The sequence below is a fragment of the Sminthopsis crassicaudata genome, chromosome 6, assembly GCF_048593235.1.
Source record: "Sminthopsis crassicaudata isolate SCR6 chromosome 6, ASM4859323v1, whole genome shotgun sequence".
Lineage (NCBI taxonomy): Eukaryota > Metazoa > Chordata > Mammalia > Dasyuromorphia > Dasyuridae > Sminthopsis > Sminthopsis crassicaudata.
Genome location: NC_133622.1, coordinates 215,872,966 through 215,892,099, shown reverse-complemented (window position 1 = coordinate 215,892,099; position 19,134 = coordinate 215,872,966). Strand labels below are relative to the sequence as shown.

General features: G+C 33.0%; 1 protein-coding gene across 6 annotated transcripts in view; it reads right to left on the bottom strand.

Moving 5' to 3' along the window:
• Positions 1-19,134, bottom strand: part of ANO3 (anoctamin 3) — a 555,530-nt gene that overhangs the window by 229,395 nt on the left and 307,001 nt on the right. The window contains exon 1 of one of the 6 annotated variants that reach the window (XM_074275264.1): positions 2,351-2,433. The exons of the other annotated variants lie outside the window; for them this stretch is intronic. The gene's annotated coding sequence lies outside the window, so the exon portion shown is untranslated. Of the gene's footprint in view, positions 1-2,350; positions 2,434-19,134 lie in introns of those variants that run through there. 6 annotated transcript variants of the gene reach the window in all.

Here is a 19,134-nt window from a genome sequence, read left to right as displayed (position 1 = left end):
TTTCTGATTCCATCAGTCTCTTCTCTCTGGAAATAGCATTTTATTTCATTGGAATTGTTATGAATCACTGTATTTATCCTCAAGCCAGAGAGGGCATAGCCATGTAAAGATAAAAGATAAGAGATGGATCTTTGGGTGGGAATGGAGAATAGAAAGTAATTCATTAACAGAGAATGCACAATATCAAAATTTTTGGACAGAGCTTTCCTTCTTTTCCCTTCCCCCCATCTAAACAGTTTCTAAGAGTTACTTAGTCTTTCACAATCAAGTAGTTTTACATTACTATTATTGTTCAGAGAATTCTTCTGGTTTTGTTCACTTCAGTTAGCATCAGTTCATGTAAATCTTTCCAGGTTTTTCTGAAACCATCGTCTTTATCATTTCTTACAACAAAAAAAGTACCCCATCACATTCATATATCATGACATTCAGTCAGAATAGGACTAAACATAGATCCAAATTAAATTTGAATGACTAGTTAATTTGGTTCTATTGAAATGAGCATTTGTATTTTAAAAATCAGCAAATTAATACAGTAAATTCCATTTTAGATAGATGTCATCTCTGCCATGAGAATACATATATTCATGGTTTTATTAAATCAGTCCACTAGGATTTGCTAAATATCTATGGTTTTACATGTCCTGTAATAAGGACTAGAGATGCTAACCACAAAATGAACCATTTTATGCTCTAAAGCAGTTTATAGTCTATCAAAGGAAAACACATACACACACACACACACACACACACACACACACACACACACACACACACACATATATATATATATATATATGTAAATAGAAAATATGTTGTGTGTATGTGTGGGTATGTGTGGGTATGTGTGTAGAGACAAAGTGATAATGGATGTATGGGCTTTTGGATGGGAGTGAAGGATAGGAAGTAATAGTACTATTATTAAACAGGGTACTATTATTAAAGGGAACTATTATTAAAAACAGACTATATTCTTGGACAGTTTTCTTTGACTCCTGCCTTTCTTTTGCTTTCCTATCTGCCCCATTTTATTAGTTTCCAGTCTTGTTGATTTTACCTCACCAAATCTCTCTCCTTTATATCCACTTTTCACCACTCACAAGGAGACCGATATAATCTAAATCCTCATCACGTCTCATTTGGACCTTTTTTAACAGCCTCCTACTTGCTCCTGCTGGAAGTATTTCCTCTTCTATTTCATCATCCATACTCAGTCTAGGAAATGATGCTGAGACAAAAAAAGTCTGACTATGTGACTCCCTTTCACAAGAACTTTCTGAGGTTCCTTCTTATCTCAAATAAAATATAGTCTTAATCTGGTATTTGATGGATTTTCATTATCTGCTTTTATGGACATTTTGTATTACTCCCCTTTACATATTCTATTTTCTAGATGAAATAGTAGACTTGGACCTCCCCTTTACATATTCTATTTTCTAGATGAAAATAGTAGACTTGGACCTTATACATTTTCTCCAGAACAATAGAAAATTTAATGATGGCATGTTATTCCTTTTGCGAATAATAGCATTTAATAATTTTTATTTGTAGTATTACATTTTCTTTAAATTAAAACAATTATAAAATATTCCACAAATTGGTCTTAGTGCTCTTCTTTGAGATCATAGGAAATATAATCTTTTTTCCCCCTATAGCCCAGTTTCTCCAATGTTCTGTGGTGGGCAGAGTGCTGGAACTGGATTTTTGAAGGCCTGGGTTTGAACCCTCCTTCATATTCTAGCTGTTGAACACTGAGCATTCTTTCAACTCTCTGTGCTAAATTGTCCTCACCTGAAAAATTACAAGAACTTGGATTTGATCATCTCCAAGGTATTTTTCAACTCTAAAATTATAATCCTAAAAAAAGAAAAAAAATGTGCAAAATGGTAGTCCTATCGACCTTGTATCTTCAATTCCCAAGGTTCAATATTTCCAATTACTTTAAGAAATCTTTATTTCAGATAGCTCCGAGCCATCTCATCAAGTCACCACATCCCCATTCACCCACAGCAAAGTCAATTTAACTTTGAGAGATTAACTGTGAGCAAAGGTCATCTTTAAAAGGACATGCATTTTATGTATAATATCACCAGAATTGTATATGTGAACTTATCTTTAGAGATATGAGAAAATCTAAATACTAGACCCAGAAAATAGAATATACTATTTCACTTTAGTAGCTTTGCTAATTTTTCCTCTTTACCAAGAGTATGTTTGTATTTGCAGATTTGTTTTTTTCATTAGTGGGGGCATATGTCAAAATCTTAGGAGACCCCCTGTTTTCCAGAACTGAGACCCAGCAAGCAAGTTGTGCCCTGAGCTTGGCATAATAACAATCCTTTGAGCTCACCCTTTGGATGTTCTCACCTCTCGCAAAAATCCCATAATTATCGTATTGCTTTGCCAAGCACCAGGTGTTCTCAGAGATTAGACAAGCATTGGACAAGTACCCACGTTCTGGTCACAAAGTCCTGCTATGAATCAAGCTTGTCTCATTGTTGCTGTCACCTCTCATTGTCATGGCTACAACTCATTACATAGCCAGTGGTGTAAGTATTGTGATCTCCCACACATTTTCTTGGGGTTCCCCCAATAGGAGAGTGACTATCACATAAGTCTGCCACCAAACCCTTTTCCCTCTTACTCTGAAATCAAACTTTTGTTTGATTCCTGACTCTCCAGTCTCTAGGCTGTTCCATTCTACTCTGGCCACTCAAAGGTTATAGACGGGTTTTGTCCTGTTGACACTTACTATATAAAACCCCTTGATCAATCAAAGTTACTAAGCTCTAGAGTTGGAAGAAATTCTCTATCCAGTCCCTGCATTTTACAGATGAGTTAACTGAGGCACAGAAAGCTTGAATGGGATCTGAAATCAGGCTGTTTGATGCCAGACCCAGAATGAGAACCACACTAACTGGGAATTTTTCTCCCAATTGTGGTTTTTCAAGTTGGCTGGAAGTAAATACTTAAATGATTTGCACCTAGCCACATGAGCCCTAATCCTTTTGACTTCCTTACTTCTACTGTCATTTCAAATTCTCTATATACAAGGTCAAATGTTTGATGAAGTCAGGTTCTTCAGAGGCTACCCAACTCTACAATCTCCTTATGATTATGTTAGCTGAAGTTATGAAGATTCTGGAAAAACACACACGCACCCCCACACACACACGAATAGAGAGAAAATGTGAATAGAGGAAGAAAAAATAAAACAACCTTTCTGCTAAATAGAAATGTCCTTGGGGATAAAACAGTGAAATTCTCAAGAAAAAAAGATAGAATTTTTTAAAAAGTTAATAAAATTTAAATCTGTATTTATTTAGAAATTTTGTGGTTCCCCTTTTTAAATCTCCTATGTATGTATACATTTAATTTCTTTCTTTTTTTACATAATAGCTTTTATTTGCCAGATATTTGCATGGGTAATTTTACAACATTGACAATTGCCAAACCTTTTGTTCTAATTTTCCCCTGCTTCTCCCCCCCACCATGGCAGGTTGACCAATGCATGTTACATATGTTAAAGTATAAATTAAATACAATATATGTATACATATACATTTAATTTCTAAAAGAAAGTGTAATGGTTGCTGTCAGTAGGCTGAAATACATAACTGATGATAATATATATGGGAGAAATAACTTAAAAGACATTATCAAGAATATACATGAGAGAAAAGAGTCAAGTTTACAGCATGGATATGACAATTAAGGGACTAATGAAATTATTTACAAGGGTCATTTAAAGTAACCAAAAGTAAGCCACCATTGCAATTGATTGCTGAGTTGGATTTTTTAATGAGGAGTTTATGGATGGAAATAGGAAATTATACAACACAATATTGCAAGGAATGATTGTGGTCTTTACTGGTATCCAGAGTACCTTGGCCCAAGATTCTTTCAAGTTTTTGTCACATTAAAAACTCATCACAGAAAGTTAAGGACACTTCCAGAAAGAACCTGACTTAATTTCTCTAAAAACAATAAAGGAGAGAATTCCTTCTCTCAAAAGAGTTATAACCATAGGGAATAAGGAGGCCAAATCTTAACTTGCCATAAATATTTCTCCCTTTTCTTTTCTCCCATTCCTTTGTGTTAAAAAAATTAATATTCCTATGTACAGGCTACAGAAAGTTGTATCCCTCCAACTCTTCTCTCCCCTCAATAATTTTTATTCAATTTTCTTTCATTTACTTTACTGAGGAAATTTTGCCTACAAATATTAAATATTCAACATATTGCTTTAGCCTTTTTGAGAACAGGCTGAATTAGCAGAATATATGTTTTTTCCTGATTTCAAGTGATCCCCAAGATACCAAGATTTCTTTATGTTTTAAATGGTAACTGATTTTTAGAACCATACCCCCCCTCTCAAAAAAAAAAAAAAAAAAGAATCATGCCAGAGAGAACCTCAATTACTACAATGAGGGCATTCATCTACCAATTCAGTCAACAATCATTCATCTATTAAATGCTCAGATGTACAATTAATTATACTTTACATAAGAGATCAAGGATCATATAATCATGGAATCTTAGATCTGGTAGGAATCACAGACTCACCTAATATAACCCAGATTTGGATCTCTTCAAAAATATTCCTGAGTTACAGACCTACAATATTTAAGTACTGACTCATAAGGCAGCCCATTACACCTCCAGACAGCAGTCATTCAAAGTTTTTTTTTTTTTCTCTGATATCGAACATATGGTTTCCTCTCACCAATTTCTCTGACTGCTTCATCTTTTATCCTGTGGAACCAGGTATTCCAAATCTCTCTCCTTCATGACAACCCTTCAAATACTTAAAAGTAGCAGTATATGTCCTGCTTCTTCTACCTCCCCAATTCTTCTTTCAAGATCTTAGTTCATTAAATGTCATTGATATGATGATGCCTTGGAACATATCTACAGGAACTTTAAATATTTTAGGTAATTGATCTGGGCCAGATGACTTAGATGCACTTAGGTTATTCTACCCTGTTTATCTCTGTTATCTTGGGTTTACATTTCCTATTAATCTTTTTGTTATATTTAGGACTCTCTCATTCCCAAAGTGAAATTTATTCTCTGTTAGAGAAAACAGAAGAAAAATTAGTTAAATAAATTTATTTCTCTTGAAATCAAAATCAGCCATTTTATTTCTTGTGATTTTCTCTCTGGTCACAAACTCATCCATAACTCATAGATCTTATAGATACATGTTCTCCCCTTCCCAATGGTCCCATAATTTACTCATAATATCACCCTTTATATCTAAAAATGCTTTGGCCTTATGTTGGTATATACTGTGAAATACTGGCATATACCGACTTTCTTCCAAATGGCTTTCTAATTTTCCGGGCAATATTGGTCAAATATTGTGTTTGTGCCTCAGAACCTCAGGTCTTTAGGTTAATTGAACACTAGTTTACCATGGTCATTTACAACTATGTATCATGTACTTAATCTATTTTATTGATCCACCACAATACTTTTAACCAGTACCAGACTGTTTTGATGGTTACCTCTCTTGATACAGTTTGAAATATGTACTTCTAGGCTGTCTTCCTTCATATGTTTTTTTTTTATTTTCTTGATATTTTGACCTTTTTTTCTTCCAGATAAATTTTATTATTTTTCTCAGCCTATAAAATATTTTTTGGCATTTCAATAGTAAGGCACTAAGTAAATTGATTCAGGTGGAATTGTCATTTATATTATGAGCACTTGATATTTCTCCAATTGTTTACATCTCTATTTGTGTGGAAAAGTATTGTATTTTCATGCAGTCCCAGAGTTTACCTTGTCAATTGGATTCCCAGATATTTTATACTGCCTGCAGTTATTTTAACTGGAATTTCTCTTTTTTTATGTTGTTTTTTTGTAGTATATAGAAATGTTGATCATTTACATAGATATGTTTTTTTAATTCTGAATCTTTGCTAATGTGAATTTTTCAACTAGTTTTTTTTTATTTGATTCTTTGAGATCTCTAATTTATTCTATCTATCTATCTATCTATCTATCTATCTATCTATCTATCTATCTATATTCTGCTGTTTATATACTGTCTTTCCCATGATACTTTGAGCTTTTTGAGAATAGGGACTATTTTTTGCCTTTCTATTCTGAAAGCTTCCCATAAATATCTATTATATTTCAGGTACTAAAGGATGCTAATTATCAGGCCATTTGGGACAAATTCATAATCCTATAATGGACTGAAAAAATAAAGAAGACTGGAACAGGATGGGGAGAAATGGTCACAAATTGTGTATAAAAGAACTGAAGCATTTAAAAGATGGAAAATTCAGCATAAGTCAAGAGTGTGATATTTAGAAATAAAAAGTAAATCTGGATTAATAAAATTTTTCTTAGAAGAAGAGAGATTTTAACCTTGTCCTGATCCAACCATTTCAGGCATCCTGAACTCATTTTGAGGACACATTTTAAGAAACATATTGACAAACTGGAACCTACAGAAAAGATTAACAGGAAAGAAAGGGATCTCAGACCCCTTTATCTATATTAGAACCAGCTGAAATATTTAGGTATATTGATGCAGAAGAAAAGTCCTGGGGAAAAGTAAAAAAGTTTATTGAAATAAATTTTGAGTGCCTTTATATGAATGAGTTTACACTCATTCTCTTGAAATAGAGGGAGAATCATACACCATATAGCAAACCCTATTGAAATGAAGGCTACCTAATTATCAAGATTTTTTGATTAGAATGGAAATTAGAGAGAGAAAAATGAATATTCATTTATATAAAGCCTACAATGTGCCAGGTACCATGCTAAGAACTTTACAAATGTCTCATTTCATCTAAGTAGAACTCTCCAAATGAAAAATACTCTATCTCAGATGGTAAAGGCCTTTCTGAGGTCCACAAACAGCGATGGGATGCCCACTTTTAGAGTAAGTCATAAAAAAGATTCTTGGTCATGTCTGGATTGGTCTAGCTGCTCTGAAAGCTTCACTGTCTCTTGGCTTTTATGATTCTAACAACTGAAGGACATGTTTTACCATTTAATGAAATACAACTCTTGTGAAATAAGAGCTTGAGACCTTTGATGTCATAGCTAATGGATGAGGACAATGGAAGCTTGAAATACAAGCATTATGTTACTCATCAGGTTTTTTCAATATACTTTTCTAAGTGAAACTCAAACCCTGAGTACTAATTGACTACTGACCCTTTATTCAGCATTTCTGATGAATGTTGAGGATATAGAGAAGCATTAGGCATATATAGAAATAATGGGCTACATGATGTCTTATAATCAAGGGGTTCACATTGTTGCTGGGGAGATAAGACCAAGAGACAAAAAAACAGCAAATCATGCTCAGCTCCATCACTCAGGAACTGTGCACAGCCCAATAAAAACCTCCCTGGGCCTCATTTACTTTATAAAATGAGGAAATTGGGCAAGCTGACTTCTAAAATTTCTTCCAGCTCTGCTTCTCAAACACCTTTGTGTTAATATCTAAAAAAATTTAAAAAAATATATGCCTACTAGAAGGATTTAGAGGAACAAATAATTGGTGAGGATTCTGAGAATTCTTGGGAAAAAGTCATATGAGCTGAAACTAGAAAGATGAGAAGAATTTAGAAAAGTGCCAAAACATAAAGCTTTTGTGAAATAGAACTTATTCACTGACTATTCTTTCTCCCCATCCTAACTAATTGATTGATACAGAGCAGGGACTTAAAAATCTTCCTGATTGATTGGATTAGCTGAAGAACTGTAGCAAAGACAACAGGAAACTAAGTAGCATGGTGGATAGAGTGCTAGGTCTGGAGTAAGGAAGACTTGAATGCAAATCTGGCCTCAGACATTTATTAGGTAGGTGGATCCTGGACAAGTTACTTAACTATTTGCTTCAGTTTCCTCATCTGTAAAAATGAGGTGGAGAAAAATGTCAAATCACTGTCACTACCATAGTTGCCAGAAACTTATGGTAACGGTTATGGGAGTTTTCAAGAACCTCCCAAAATGGGGTCACAAAGAATCAGACATTGCAAACTGAACAACAAGAAAAACAAAAAGGAATAATATGGAGGAAGGAGATACAGATGCAGCAAGTGTAAGGTATTGTGGAAATGTTGAGAGGGAGATTTGTGAGAAGTAGGAAATAAAGAAAGCAAGGTAGAATCCAGCAGATGATTTGATATAACAAGTAATAGAAGCCACTGACTATTGTAGAACAAGGGAATAGCAAGGGAAAGTGATACCTCTGCCTCTCACAAGACTTCTTTTAAAGCTCAGTACAAACACTATCAGTGGTCTCCTAACCTTTCGGATCATGTATCAATATTAGTTTAAAAAAATACACATACACATATGTATATACACATACAGAAATATATACATGTATATATATATATATATACATATATATAAATATATAATGTATATTACATATGTATACATATTTTGAACATGATTTGCATTTTGTTTACTTATTTGTGATTGTGAGGTATCATAATCTACATTATTAATCATACATAAAATAGACATTTTAAAATAATGAGATAAATTAATTGGTTGCTAATAATATCATAGATTTAAAGCTGGACTGAAGCTTAGTGATCATTGACTCAAATAACATCATTTTGTATATGGGAAAGCAAAGGTGAAGATCAAAAGCTAGTTTTTTTTATCAATACCATCATTGCTATTTGTTGATTTAAAAATATTAAAAAAAATACTCTTATGGATATGAACGGAATGTGAAAAGGATCAGGGAAGCTGTTTTATAACAATAAAACAGGCAACAAAATGAGATCCTGGGCTACAGTGATGGCTGTAAAACTGAGGATTGTAAATGCTAGGAATTCATGAATTAATAAAAAAAAAATTCACTGAAAGGCAAACAAGTTGAATTATTGTGGAATTGTCTCAAAAGAAGTAAGTGAATCACAATCTCCTTAACTTGAAATCAACATTTTAAAAATGCAGAATTAGCTTGGGATGCAGTCACAAAATACAAATGTGGCAATCTCCTTCAAAAAGCATTTGGCAGATAGTTGTCAAATACCAGAGAATGTTTTTCTTTAGAATCTGCCTTATTTAAAAGGTGCTAAAGATGTGCAGCAGATACATCTGTATATCAGTAAGACCCAGGTCTTCGACTTAAGGACAGATATGGAAAATTCAAGGAGTCCTTTCACTTGGATGTTCAAAAGACAAAGATGTTCAAGAGTTTAAATCCTACAATTTCTCTCAGCTGCTTTTCCCAGCTTTTCCTGCTTCTGCTCAGAGCTTATCAAGTAACCAGAATCTGTGAATCCTCTGCTTAGGGGGCCCATCTGTAATGCCCCCTTCCAATTTTTCCCTTTTGAAAGAATAATAAAATATGAAGAATTATATTCTTATACCAGAACTACATCACCTGCCATGCTTGGAACAGAGATCATTCCCAGATTGTCCTCAACCCATATGATCATGAATAGTCTATATTGATGAGCAGAATGCTACCAGTAGGTCAATGTCTATAAACTAAAGGAACATAAAATGTGTGCTCAATTACATATCTGTTCTCTAGTATGGAAATAACTAGATGAAAGCAAATCCAGCATTCAAGACATGATCACAAATCAATATTGAGGAAAAATCCACTCAGAGGCTTTGCTTTTATTTCGTCTGAACATAATTGGTAAATGTAATAGTTTAAAAGATCTCTTTTTGATTGGTTATTTTATTATATTTTTGATCAAAGATATCCTTTAGTCATTTAATATTGACATCACATTGAATTAAAAGAGGATTTTATATAAATAATCTACAATTTTTCTAATTATAAGAATTAAAAAGATAAAAAAAATGCAAATCCTATAAATTAGATCTGATTCTTAACTCACGTTTATGGGCAGCTTGCCACCTATGATCAAGAAAGGTCTCATGGAACAAGTCATACTTTAGCCAAATCTTGGAAGTTATGCTTTCCTTCTGGCTCTGTCTTTTGGTCAGACATCCCTATTTCGTCTGGAAATGATATAGTTGTATTCTTTGTAGAAAAGGTTTTACAGTTTCTATGGGAACCATAATTTCAGATTTTCCTGAATCTTGTTCATTTAGGTTGTCAAATATGAACATGAACCTAAATATTCTTAGCAATATAGAACAAATGAAGAATTTTCTTCCAGAGACTATTAACTATTTATTTCAACTTGTCTAGGATCTGATAATTTTTGAAGGTACTGAGGTATCTGGTTTAGCAATTTTTTGTATGAATATGAATTAATACAAAAAAGGATGAAGGCATAAACTCAAACTCAGTCTACTAGAGGCAGAATACTAAATTTATGAAAGTAACTGGCAACATTTAATGTAGAGAAGACAAGGCTCAAGTGAGGAGTAAATCAGGGATATAAAACATGCTTTTAAGTATTTTAAAGGTTAACAGGAAGATGAATTGAACTTTTGATCCTTTTGGTCACAAGAGGAGAGAACAAAGTATTTTTTTTAAAGTAAGAAACTTAATTCTATTTAATTATAAGGATAAAATTTGGTCACAGAGAAGGGATGAGAAAATTCATTCTTTGTCTTTCTTTTTCTGAGGAGACTATAGATGTGGAATATTGTATTACACTGCTAGACTCAGTCGGTTAGTTTTGTTGGGTTCCCCCCCCACTTATTTCATTTGTGCCTAAAAGCTATCAATCTCTGGGGATGAGAGTATGTTCAGAAATGAAAGGAACATAAAAAAAAGATAGTAATAAAATGTGAAATTAAAAAAAAAGCCTAACACAAAATGAGCAACAGAATGCCTCATTTTTTTTCTTTTTTCATTAAAATTGAAAGAAACTTGTTCACCAAGCAGTGAATAATTTATTCTGATGGGTCCTGTACAAGATAAAGGAAAAAAAAAATAATAACACTTAAAAGACAATGGATCAATGGTAAGATGTTTGCTTCATTACAAACCACAGCTAAACCTCCTGGCCATGAAAAGCTTGGTCAAGGGAATCTTTTTCCCCTCTTTCTCCCCACTCTCTCAAATGAATGAATGATAAAGAGCAATGTGAGCAAAATTGCTATTTCAAACCATTTCCCCCATATATATATAGTGTGTGTGTGTGTCTCCTAAATGTCATTTGCTGCTAGAAACTTTCTCTACTGCTCATATAATAACTCACATTTTTGTAGTATTTCATACTTTTGCAAAGTTATTTTCCTTACTATAATTATACTATTATATCACTTTTATAGTCAAGGAAACTGAGACTGAGAAAATAAAGATAATTTATACAAGGTCATTGAGCTATTGAGTGGAATAACCAAGGCACATAAGAAGTGATGCTGTCTGATATTTCTCCATTACAAGATTTCAGAGTGAGATAGAAATGGGTAAAGAACCATCACTCAGAATTACTCCACATTTTAAAAGGCCCTATATGAACTATTTGTGCAACTGAGGCAGGCTTTCAGTCATACAACAACTCTTTTTTATTTAGTCATGGTGGGGCAAATTCAATGGGATTACTATATCATTTTTTATTGTGGAATATTGTGGACTGGATCTCAGTCACTCATTTGATAAACACAAGTCTATTATGTTCAAGGTAAAGAGTGTAGGGGAGAAAAACAGGATATAAAGATATTTAAATAATCTCTGCCTTCAAGTATATAATCTTGTCAAGGAAGCCAATATAGAGAGCCATAAGAATATACAAAATCTATAGAAAATATATACAAGGAAATCTGGAGAGGGAGCAAGAAAAGGGAAGAGGGCAGGATCAATAAAGGTTGCTGGTAGTGCTTGAGATGAGCCTTGACGTAATCTGGGCAGTTTAAGCAGCAGAGGTGAGCAGAGGGTACATGTCACATTTAAGGTATAGCCAGTACATTATTCAGGTTCAAAAACTGAAAGGAAGACTGTAGCTATATGTACAGCAACAAAATTAGACAAACCACAAGATTCAAGGATGAAGTTTGCTTGGTCCCAAGATACTTTAACGGGTTGGGAGCAATAGCACCAGACTTTCTGGGAGGAATTGTGCCTTTAATCAGATCTGGCAGATTAGAGCTATCAGAATGCTCTCACACTTTGGGTTGTTCTTGTTACATGAGAATACACTTCCAGGCACTTTCTTAAGAACACAGCAGAGCTGTCAGAATGAGGTTTAAGGAGTAGATAATGGCTATATTCAGTGTTAAAATGAAGATACATAAGAAAAAAAAAATCACCATTGCTTATATCAAACAAAAAAGGACCTGAGTGCCAACTAGGTGCTAACTGGTGGTGTGCTAATCAAACAAAAACAATTTAATTGCCCTTAAGATGGTTATCTTCTCAAGGCTTCTAGAAATCAAATATATTATATATAATATGTACTTATATATTAATGGAATATTTTATAATAGATAAGATATGATATGTTATTGACTATGATATATTTATAAAATTAATTTAAAATGATAGTATCTGGAATAATCAGGGAAGAGAATACAAAATAAAAAATGAAATAATCCCTTTTTATAAGACTCTTCTAATTCTTCTCAATTAAAAAGATTGAGACATTCTGGTAGAAAGAATCCAATCCAGGACACCTTTGAAACTGAAAGATGAGTTATACTGAAGACACTATAATCTCAAGGAAAAAAATATTGCAAGCTGCCAGAAAAAAACAATTCAAATATCAAGGAGCAACAATCAGGATTATCCAGGATTTGGCAGCTTTTACAATAAAAGATAGGAGGATCTGGAATACTATATTCGGAAAGGAAAAGGACCTGGAGTTACAACCAAGAATTAATTACCCAGAGAGATTCAACATCATCTTTCAGAGGAAGAGATAGAGCTAAAATGAAGTGAGACTTTCATTCATTTCTATTGAAAAAAACATAAAATTTAATCAACAAACACAGGACTCTAGAGAACCTTAGGAAAGTATTAAAGATTAAAGATTAAACTGTTTACATCCCTAAATGGGAAAGCAATATCTGTAACTCTTGAGAACTGTATCTGTCACTGGGGTAGACAAGGGGTGAGCAGGCATTACATAGATTGAGGGTGTAGTTGTGAATGGATCTTGATGTGACAACATCAAAGAAAAAGACATTAAGAGGTGGGAAAAGTCTGTACTGGAAAAATAGGAAAGGGAAGGTATAATGGGACAATTAGTTCATACCAAGAGGCTCAAAAAACCTACTATAATCTAGGGGGAAAAGCAGGGAGGATAACTATTCTCTGAAGCTTTATCTCATCAATTTTGTCTCTAAGAGGAAATAACAATCATTCAGTTGGGTAGAAATTTATTTAATCCTATGAAGAAGTAGGAGGAGAAAGAGTGAAAAAAAGGAGGGACAAGATAGAAGAGAAGGCAGAAACATGAAGAAAAAAGGTAAAAAATGGGAAAGGGTTCATAAAAGATAAGATGATGGATGGGGTAGATTAAAAAAAAAACATGACAAAGTACAGGGTGAAAAGAGAGAAGAAAAATATATATAGGAGAAAAATAGGATGGAGGGAAATACAGAGCTAGTAATCATAACAGTTAATGTGAATAGGATATACTTTCCTATAAAATGGAAGTAAATAGAAAAATGAATTTAAAAAAAAAAACAGAAATCTAAAATACATTGTTTACAAGAAACACATTTGATACAGATATATATATATATATATATATGTATATATATATATATATATATATATATATATATATATATATACAGAGCAAGGTAAACATTTGGAACAGAATTAATTACGCTTCAACTGAAATAAAAAAAAAAAGCAGGGGTAGCAATTCTGATCTCAGATAAAGCAAAGATAACAATAGATCTTATTAAAAGAGGTAAAGAGAGAAAGTACAACTTGAAAAATAGTACTGTAAATAATGATACTAAATGTGTATACACCAAGTGTTAGAGCAGACAAATTCCCTAGAGAATATTTTAAGCCAATTATAGAAGAAATAGATAGAAAGACTAGTGAGGGGATCTCCACCTTTTCCTCTCAAAAATCAGACAACTCTAACCACAAAATAACCAAGAAAGAAACTAGGAAGATTAATAGGATCCTAGAAAACCTAGATATGATAGACCTCTGGAGAAAATTGAATAGGGACAGAAAAGAAGACACCTTTTTCTCAGCAGTACAAGGCACCTACACAAAAATTGACCATGTATTAGTGTATAAAAACCTCACAGTAAAATGCAAAGAGGCAGAAATAGTAAATGCTTCCTTTTCAGACCATAATGCATTTAAAATTTTTATTCAATAAAGGGCCAGAGAAAGATAGACTAAAAATCAATGGGAAATTAAATAATCAAATTCAGGGGTTCTCAAACCACAGCCCACTGGATTATGGCAAATGGGCTGAGGGGCGGAGACCCAGTGTGAGGTTTTGTTTTTACTATAGTCCAGCCCTCCCACAGCCTGAGGGACAGTGAACTCTATTTTAAAAGTTTGAGGACCACTGATAAAGAATGAATGGGTCCAACAACAGATCACAGAAATAATCCATAATTTCATGCAAGAAAATGACAATAATGAGACAACATACCAAAACCCTTTGGATGTAGCCAAAGCAGTTCTTAGGGAAAAATTTTATTCCTGTAAATGGCTACATAAATACAACAACAAAACAGAGAAAGGGGAGATCAATGGATTAGTCATACAACTAAAAAGATTTTAAAAAGCACAAATTAAAATTTCTGAACTCAAAGGAGAAGTTAAGAAAGTAGAGGCTAAGAAAATTACTGAACTAATAAAGAAAACCAAGCTGATTTTGTGGAAACTAAAAAAATACAAAAAAACAAAAACAAAAAAAAAAAAAAAAAAAAACAACAACAACAACAAAAAAAAAAAAAAAAAAAAAAACAGTTAATTTGATCAGAAATTGGAAAGAAAAAAAAAATCTCCAGCATCAAAAATGAAAAGGGTGAACTCATCATCAATGAAAAAAGAAATGAAAGTAATAATTAGGAGCTATTTTGCATAATTCTATAGCAGTATATCTGACAATCTAACTGAAATGGATGAATATTTACAAAAATATAAATTGTCCAGATTAACAGAAGAGAAAATAAAATACTTAAGTAGTCCTATTGAAAAAAAAAAAAAAAAGCAATTGAACAAATCATTAATGAGCTCTCTAAGGAAAAAATCTTTAGGGCAAGATGCATTCACAAGTGAATTGGAGCAAACATTTAAAGAACAATTTCAACACTATGTAAATAAACTATTTGAAAAATAAGTAAAGGAGTACTGTGAAATTCCTTCTATGACACAAATATAGTATTGATATCGAAAACAGGAAGGAGCAAAACAGAGAAAGGAAATTACAGATCAATCTCCCTAATGAATATTAATGCAAAATTTTAAAATAAAATATTAGCAAAGAGATTCAGCAACTTATCAGTAGAATAATACATTATGATTAAGTAGGATTTTTACCAGAAATGTAAGACTGGGTTCAACATCACAAAAAGTATTGCCATAATTGACCATATCAATAAGAAAACCAATAGAAATCATATGGTAGTCTAAATAGATGCAGAAAAAGTTTTTGACAAAACACAGTACCCATTCCTATTTAAAACACTCAAAAGCACAGGGATAAAGGGAGCTTTCCTTAAAATAATAAGTAGTATCTATCTAAAACCTACAGCAAGCATTATTTATAATAGAGAGAAGCTGGACACATTCCCAATAAGATCAGGGGTGAAAAAAAATGCCCATTATCACCAATATTCTTCAACATTGTACTAGAAATATTGGCTTTAGTGATAAGAAAAAAAAACTATTAAAGGAATTAGAATAGGCAATGAGGAAATAAAACTATTACTCTTTACAGATGATATGATAATATAATTAGAGAATCCTAGAAAATCATCCAAAAACCTATTGCAAACAATTCCCAGCTTTAGCAAAGTTGCATGATATAAAATAAACCCACCCAAATCACCATCATTTCTATATATTATTGACAAAAGCCATCAGCAACACATAGAAAGAAAAATTCCATTTAAAATTACTGTAGGGAAAATAAAATACTTGGGGATCTACCTGCCAAGACAAACTTGAGAACTATATGAACACAATTACAAAACACTTGTTACACAAATAAAATCAGATCTAAACAATTGGAAAAATATTAATTATTCATGGCTAGGCTAAGCTAATATAATAAAAGTGACAATTCTGCCAAAATTGGTCTACTTGTTCAGTGCCATGCCAATCAAACTGCCAAAACATTATTTTATAGAACTAGAAAAATAATAACAAAATTCATCTGGAAGAATAAAAGATCAAGAATATCAAGGAAATTAAAGAAAAAAACTACAAAGGATGGTGGCTTAGCAGTACCAAATCTAAAACTATATTATAAAGCAGCAGTCATCGAAACCATTTGGTACTGGCTAAGAAACAGAGGGATGGATCATTGGAAGAGATTAGATACAATAATCAAGGCTTATAGCAATCTAATATTTAATAACTCTCTATGCTCCAGCTTCTGGAATAAGAACTCACTCTTTGACAAAAATTGCTGGGAAAACTAGAAAATAAAATGTCAAAAACAGTATAGACCTACAAATCACAACCCATACCAAAATAAGGTCAAAATGGACACATGATTTGGACAAAAAGGATGATACCATAAACAAATTAGGAGAACATGGGATAATTTACCTCTTTGGAGAAGGGAGGAATTTATGACCAAAGAAGGATTGGAGACCATTACAAAAGGCAAAATGAGCAAGTTTTATTACATTAAGTTAAAAATGGTTTGCATAAACAAAACCAATTAGAAACAACATAAAAAGGGAAGGACAGGGGCAATTAGCTGGCATAATGGATAAACAGCCCTGAAGTCAGGAGGACCCTAATTCATATCTGGCCTCAGACACTTAATTATCTCTCATTAATTGGGGAATGACTGAACAAGCTGTGGTAACTAAATTATTGTTCTATAGAAAATTATGGACAAGCTGATTATATAAAGATCTGGAAAGATTTACATGAACTGATGCTGAGTGAAACAAGTAGAGCCAGGAATACTTAATTCAATACAACAGCAAGAACTTATGATGATCAACTATGAAAAGCTTGGTTCTTCTCAGTAATTCAGTGATCTAAAGCAATCCCAATAGACTTCGAACAGAAAATGCCATCTGCATCCAGAGAAAGAACTAAAGAAACTGAATGTAAATCAACACATGCTATGTTCATTTCTTTTTTTTTTCTGTTTTTTTTTCTCTCCCATTTTTTATTTTGCTCTGATTTTTTTCTCTCCCAACATGATTCATAAGGCAATGTGCATTAAAAATAAATAAACTTACTACAATAAAAAGAGATATTTCTTGGTTGCAGAATGCCAAGAGAAGATATAAAGAGGCAGATGTGGACTTGGCATAAAAATACTTCCTAGGAAAATAGAATTATTAAAAAACCGAATGCTTTGATAAATGTGGCAATATGTATAGAAGAATAATACATGTTTAACATAAAAAGCCCCAAAACATAAATTAGTCTGCTTTCTCTCCATTGTGGTGACTTCCTCTGTAGTGGCCTCATGACTCTGTCAAGGATTCTGACTTCCTTTTCCCTTCCCTACCCTCCCATGGACACTCTCTTTGGAAAGCTTTGTCATATTTGTCTTGGAAACAAAAGCATATCATTCTGGATGCACTAGTCATTTTGGAGGGAGGGAGAGGTTCAAGGTTAAGCATTTCAATGCAATAGCTGCATAATTTATACTCTCACTTAGTCATTCCACAACTGTAGAATGGAAATAATTCATAATGGAACTACCAATTTTGCAGATTACTAAGGGAATACAAAGAGGACATGTGCATAAATCATTAAAAAAAAACAAAAACAAATTCATATGTAGATGACGTCAGAGGTCAATCAGTACAATATCACCTTTCAACAAGCTCTACCTCTATTAAATAGCTGGTGAATAGTCATTTAGGATCCTCTGAACACATAAGTGAGAGGTAATGTGACTAAGCAAATAGAAAGTTTGACTTGGCTCTGATTCTAAGTGCCTCTAATATTTAAGGGCTGTATAACCCTAGGAAACTACTCACCTCAGTGCTTCAGCTAACTCTAAGACATAAAGAAGATGAACTCTTCTATGACAAAGGAATTTCTCCAATGAGTGCCTTATATTAACAATGTTATTATGGTGGTGAACATTCATATTATAGCATGAGTGGGTCATGAAAATTCTAAAAAATGGATTCTAACCTCAGTCAGCCAGTAATTATATTAACTTCTGGGAAGAAGGCTTTGTTTATCTATCTATGTTTCCTTACTAGAATATAAATAATTAATAAATACTTTTTGAACTAAATATCTCATATTTACATACCATTTCATAAGTTTCAGTTAATGTTAATAATGGACTTCTTGAAGTGGCATCAGTATCCAAATTTGTATTATTTGGAAGTTAGAATTTTATACTAAATTGTAATTAATTCTAGTCACAAATTGTATTTTACAAATTCTTTTTTTCTTTTTTTTTTTTTTTTTCCTTGAGGCTGGGGTTAAGTGACTTGCCCAGGGTCACACAGCTAGGAAGCGTTAAGTGTCTGAGACCATATTTGAACTCCCGTCCTCCTGAATTCAAGGCTGGTGCTCTATCCACTGCGCCACCTAGCTGCTCCTGTATTTTACAAATTCAAATAAAGCAACCACTTCAGGGGTTTCATTATTCTCACTAATTAGGATCTAGTTGATAAAAAAAAAATATTTTCCCTTACCACAGCATTTGATCCTTCTAACTTTGTGAGGTAGATTGTGTTGAGTATTACTATGAGCATCATCATGAGTATTACTCACATTTGCTAGATATGAGAAATGCACTGTATTGCTCAAGTATACAAATATGTAACTCTGCCATTTAGAAGAGTTGTCCATTGTTAACTCATTCAAACCACAGCAGCAGAGCAATCATCTCTCCAACTTCTCAGAGAGGAGGTCATCCCAAGTCCTCTTAAAGACTTTGAATGGAGGAACAACCCTACTGCTTCCTGAGGCAGCCTATTTCATTTCTGGAGAAGCTTTTCCTTACATCAACTTCATTCTTGTCTCTCTTTCCTTTTTATCCTTTGTCCTTTTTGTTACTATTGTTGCTGTTTTGGGCACAGACCTCTAAGGTAATCTAGTAAGGTTATACAATTCATATT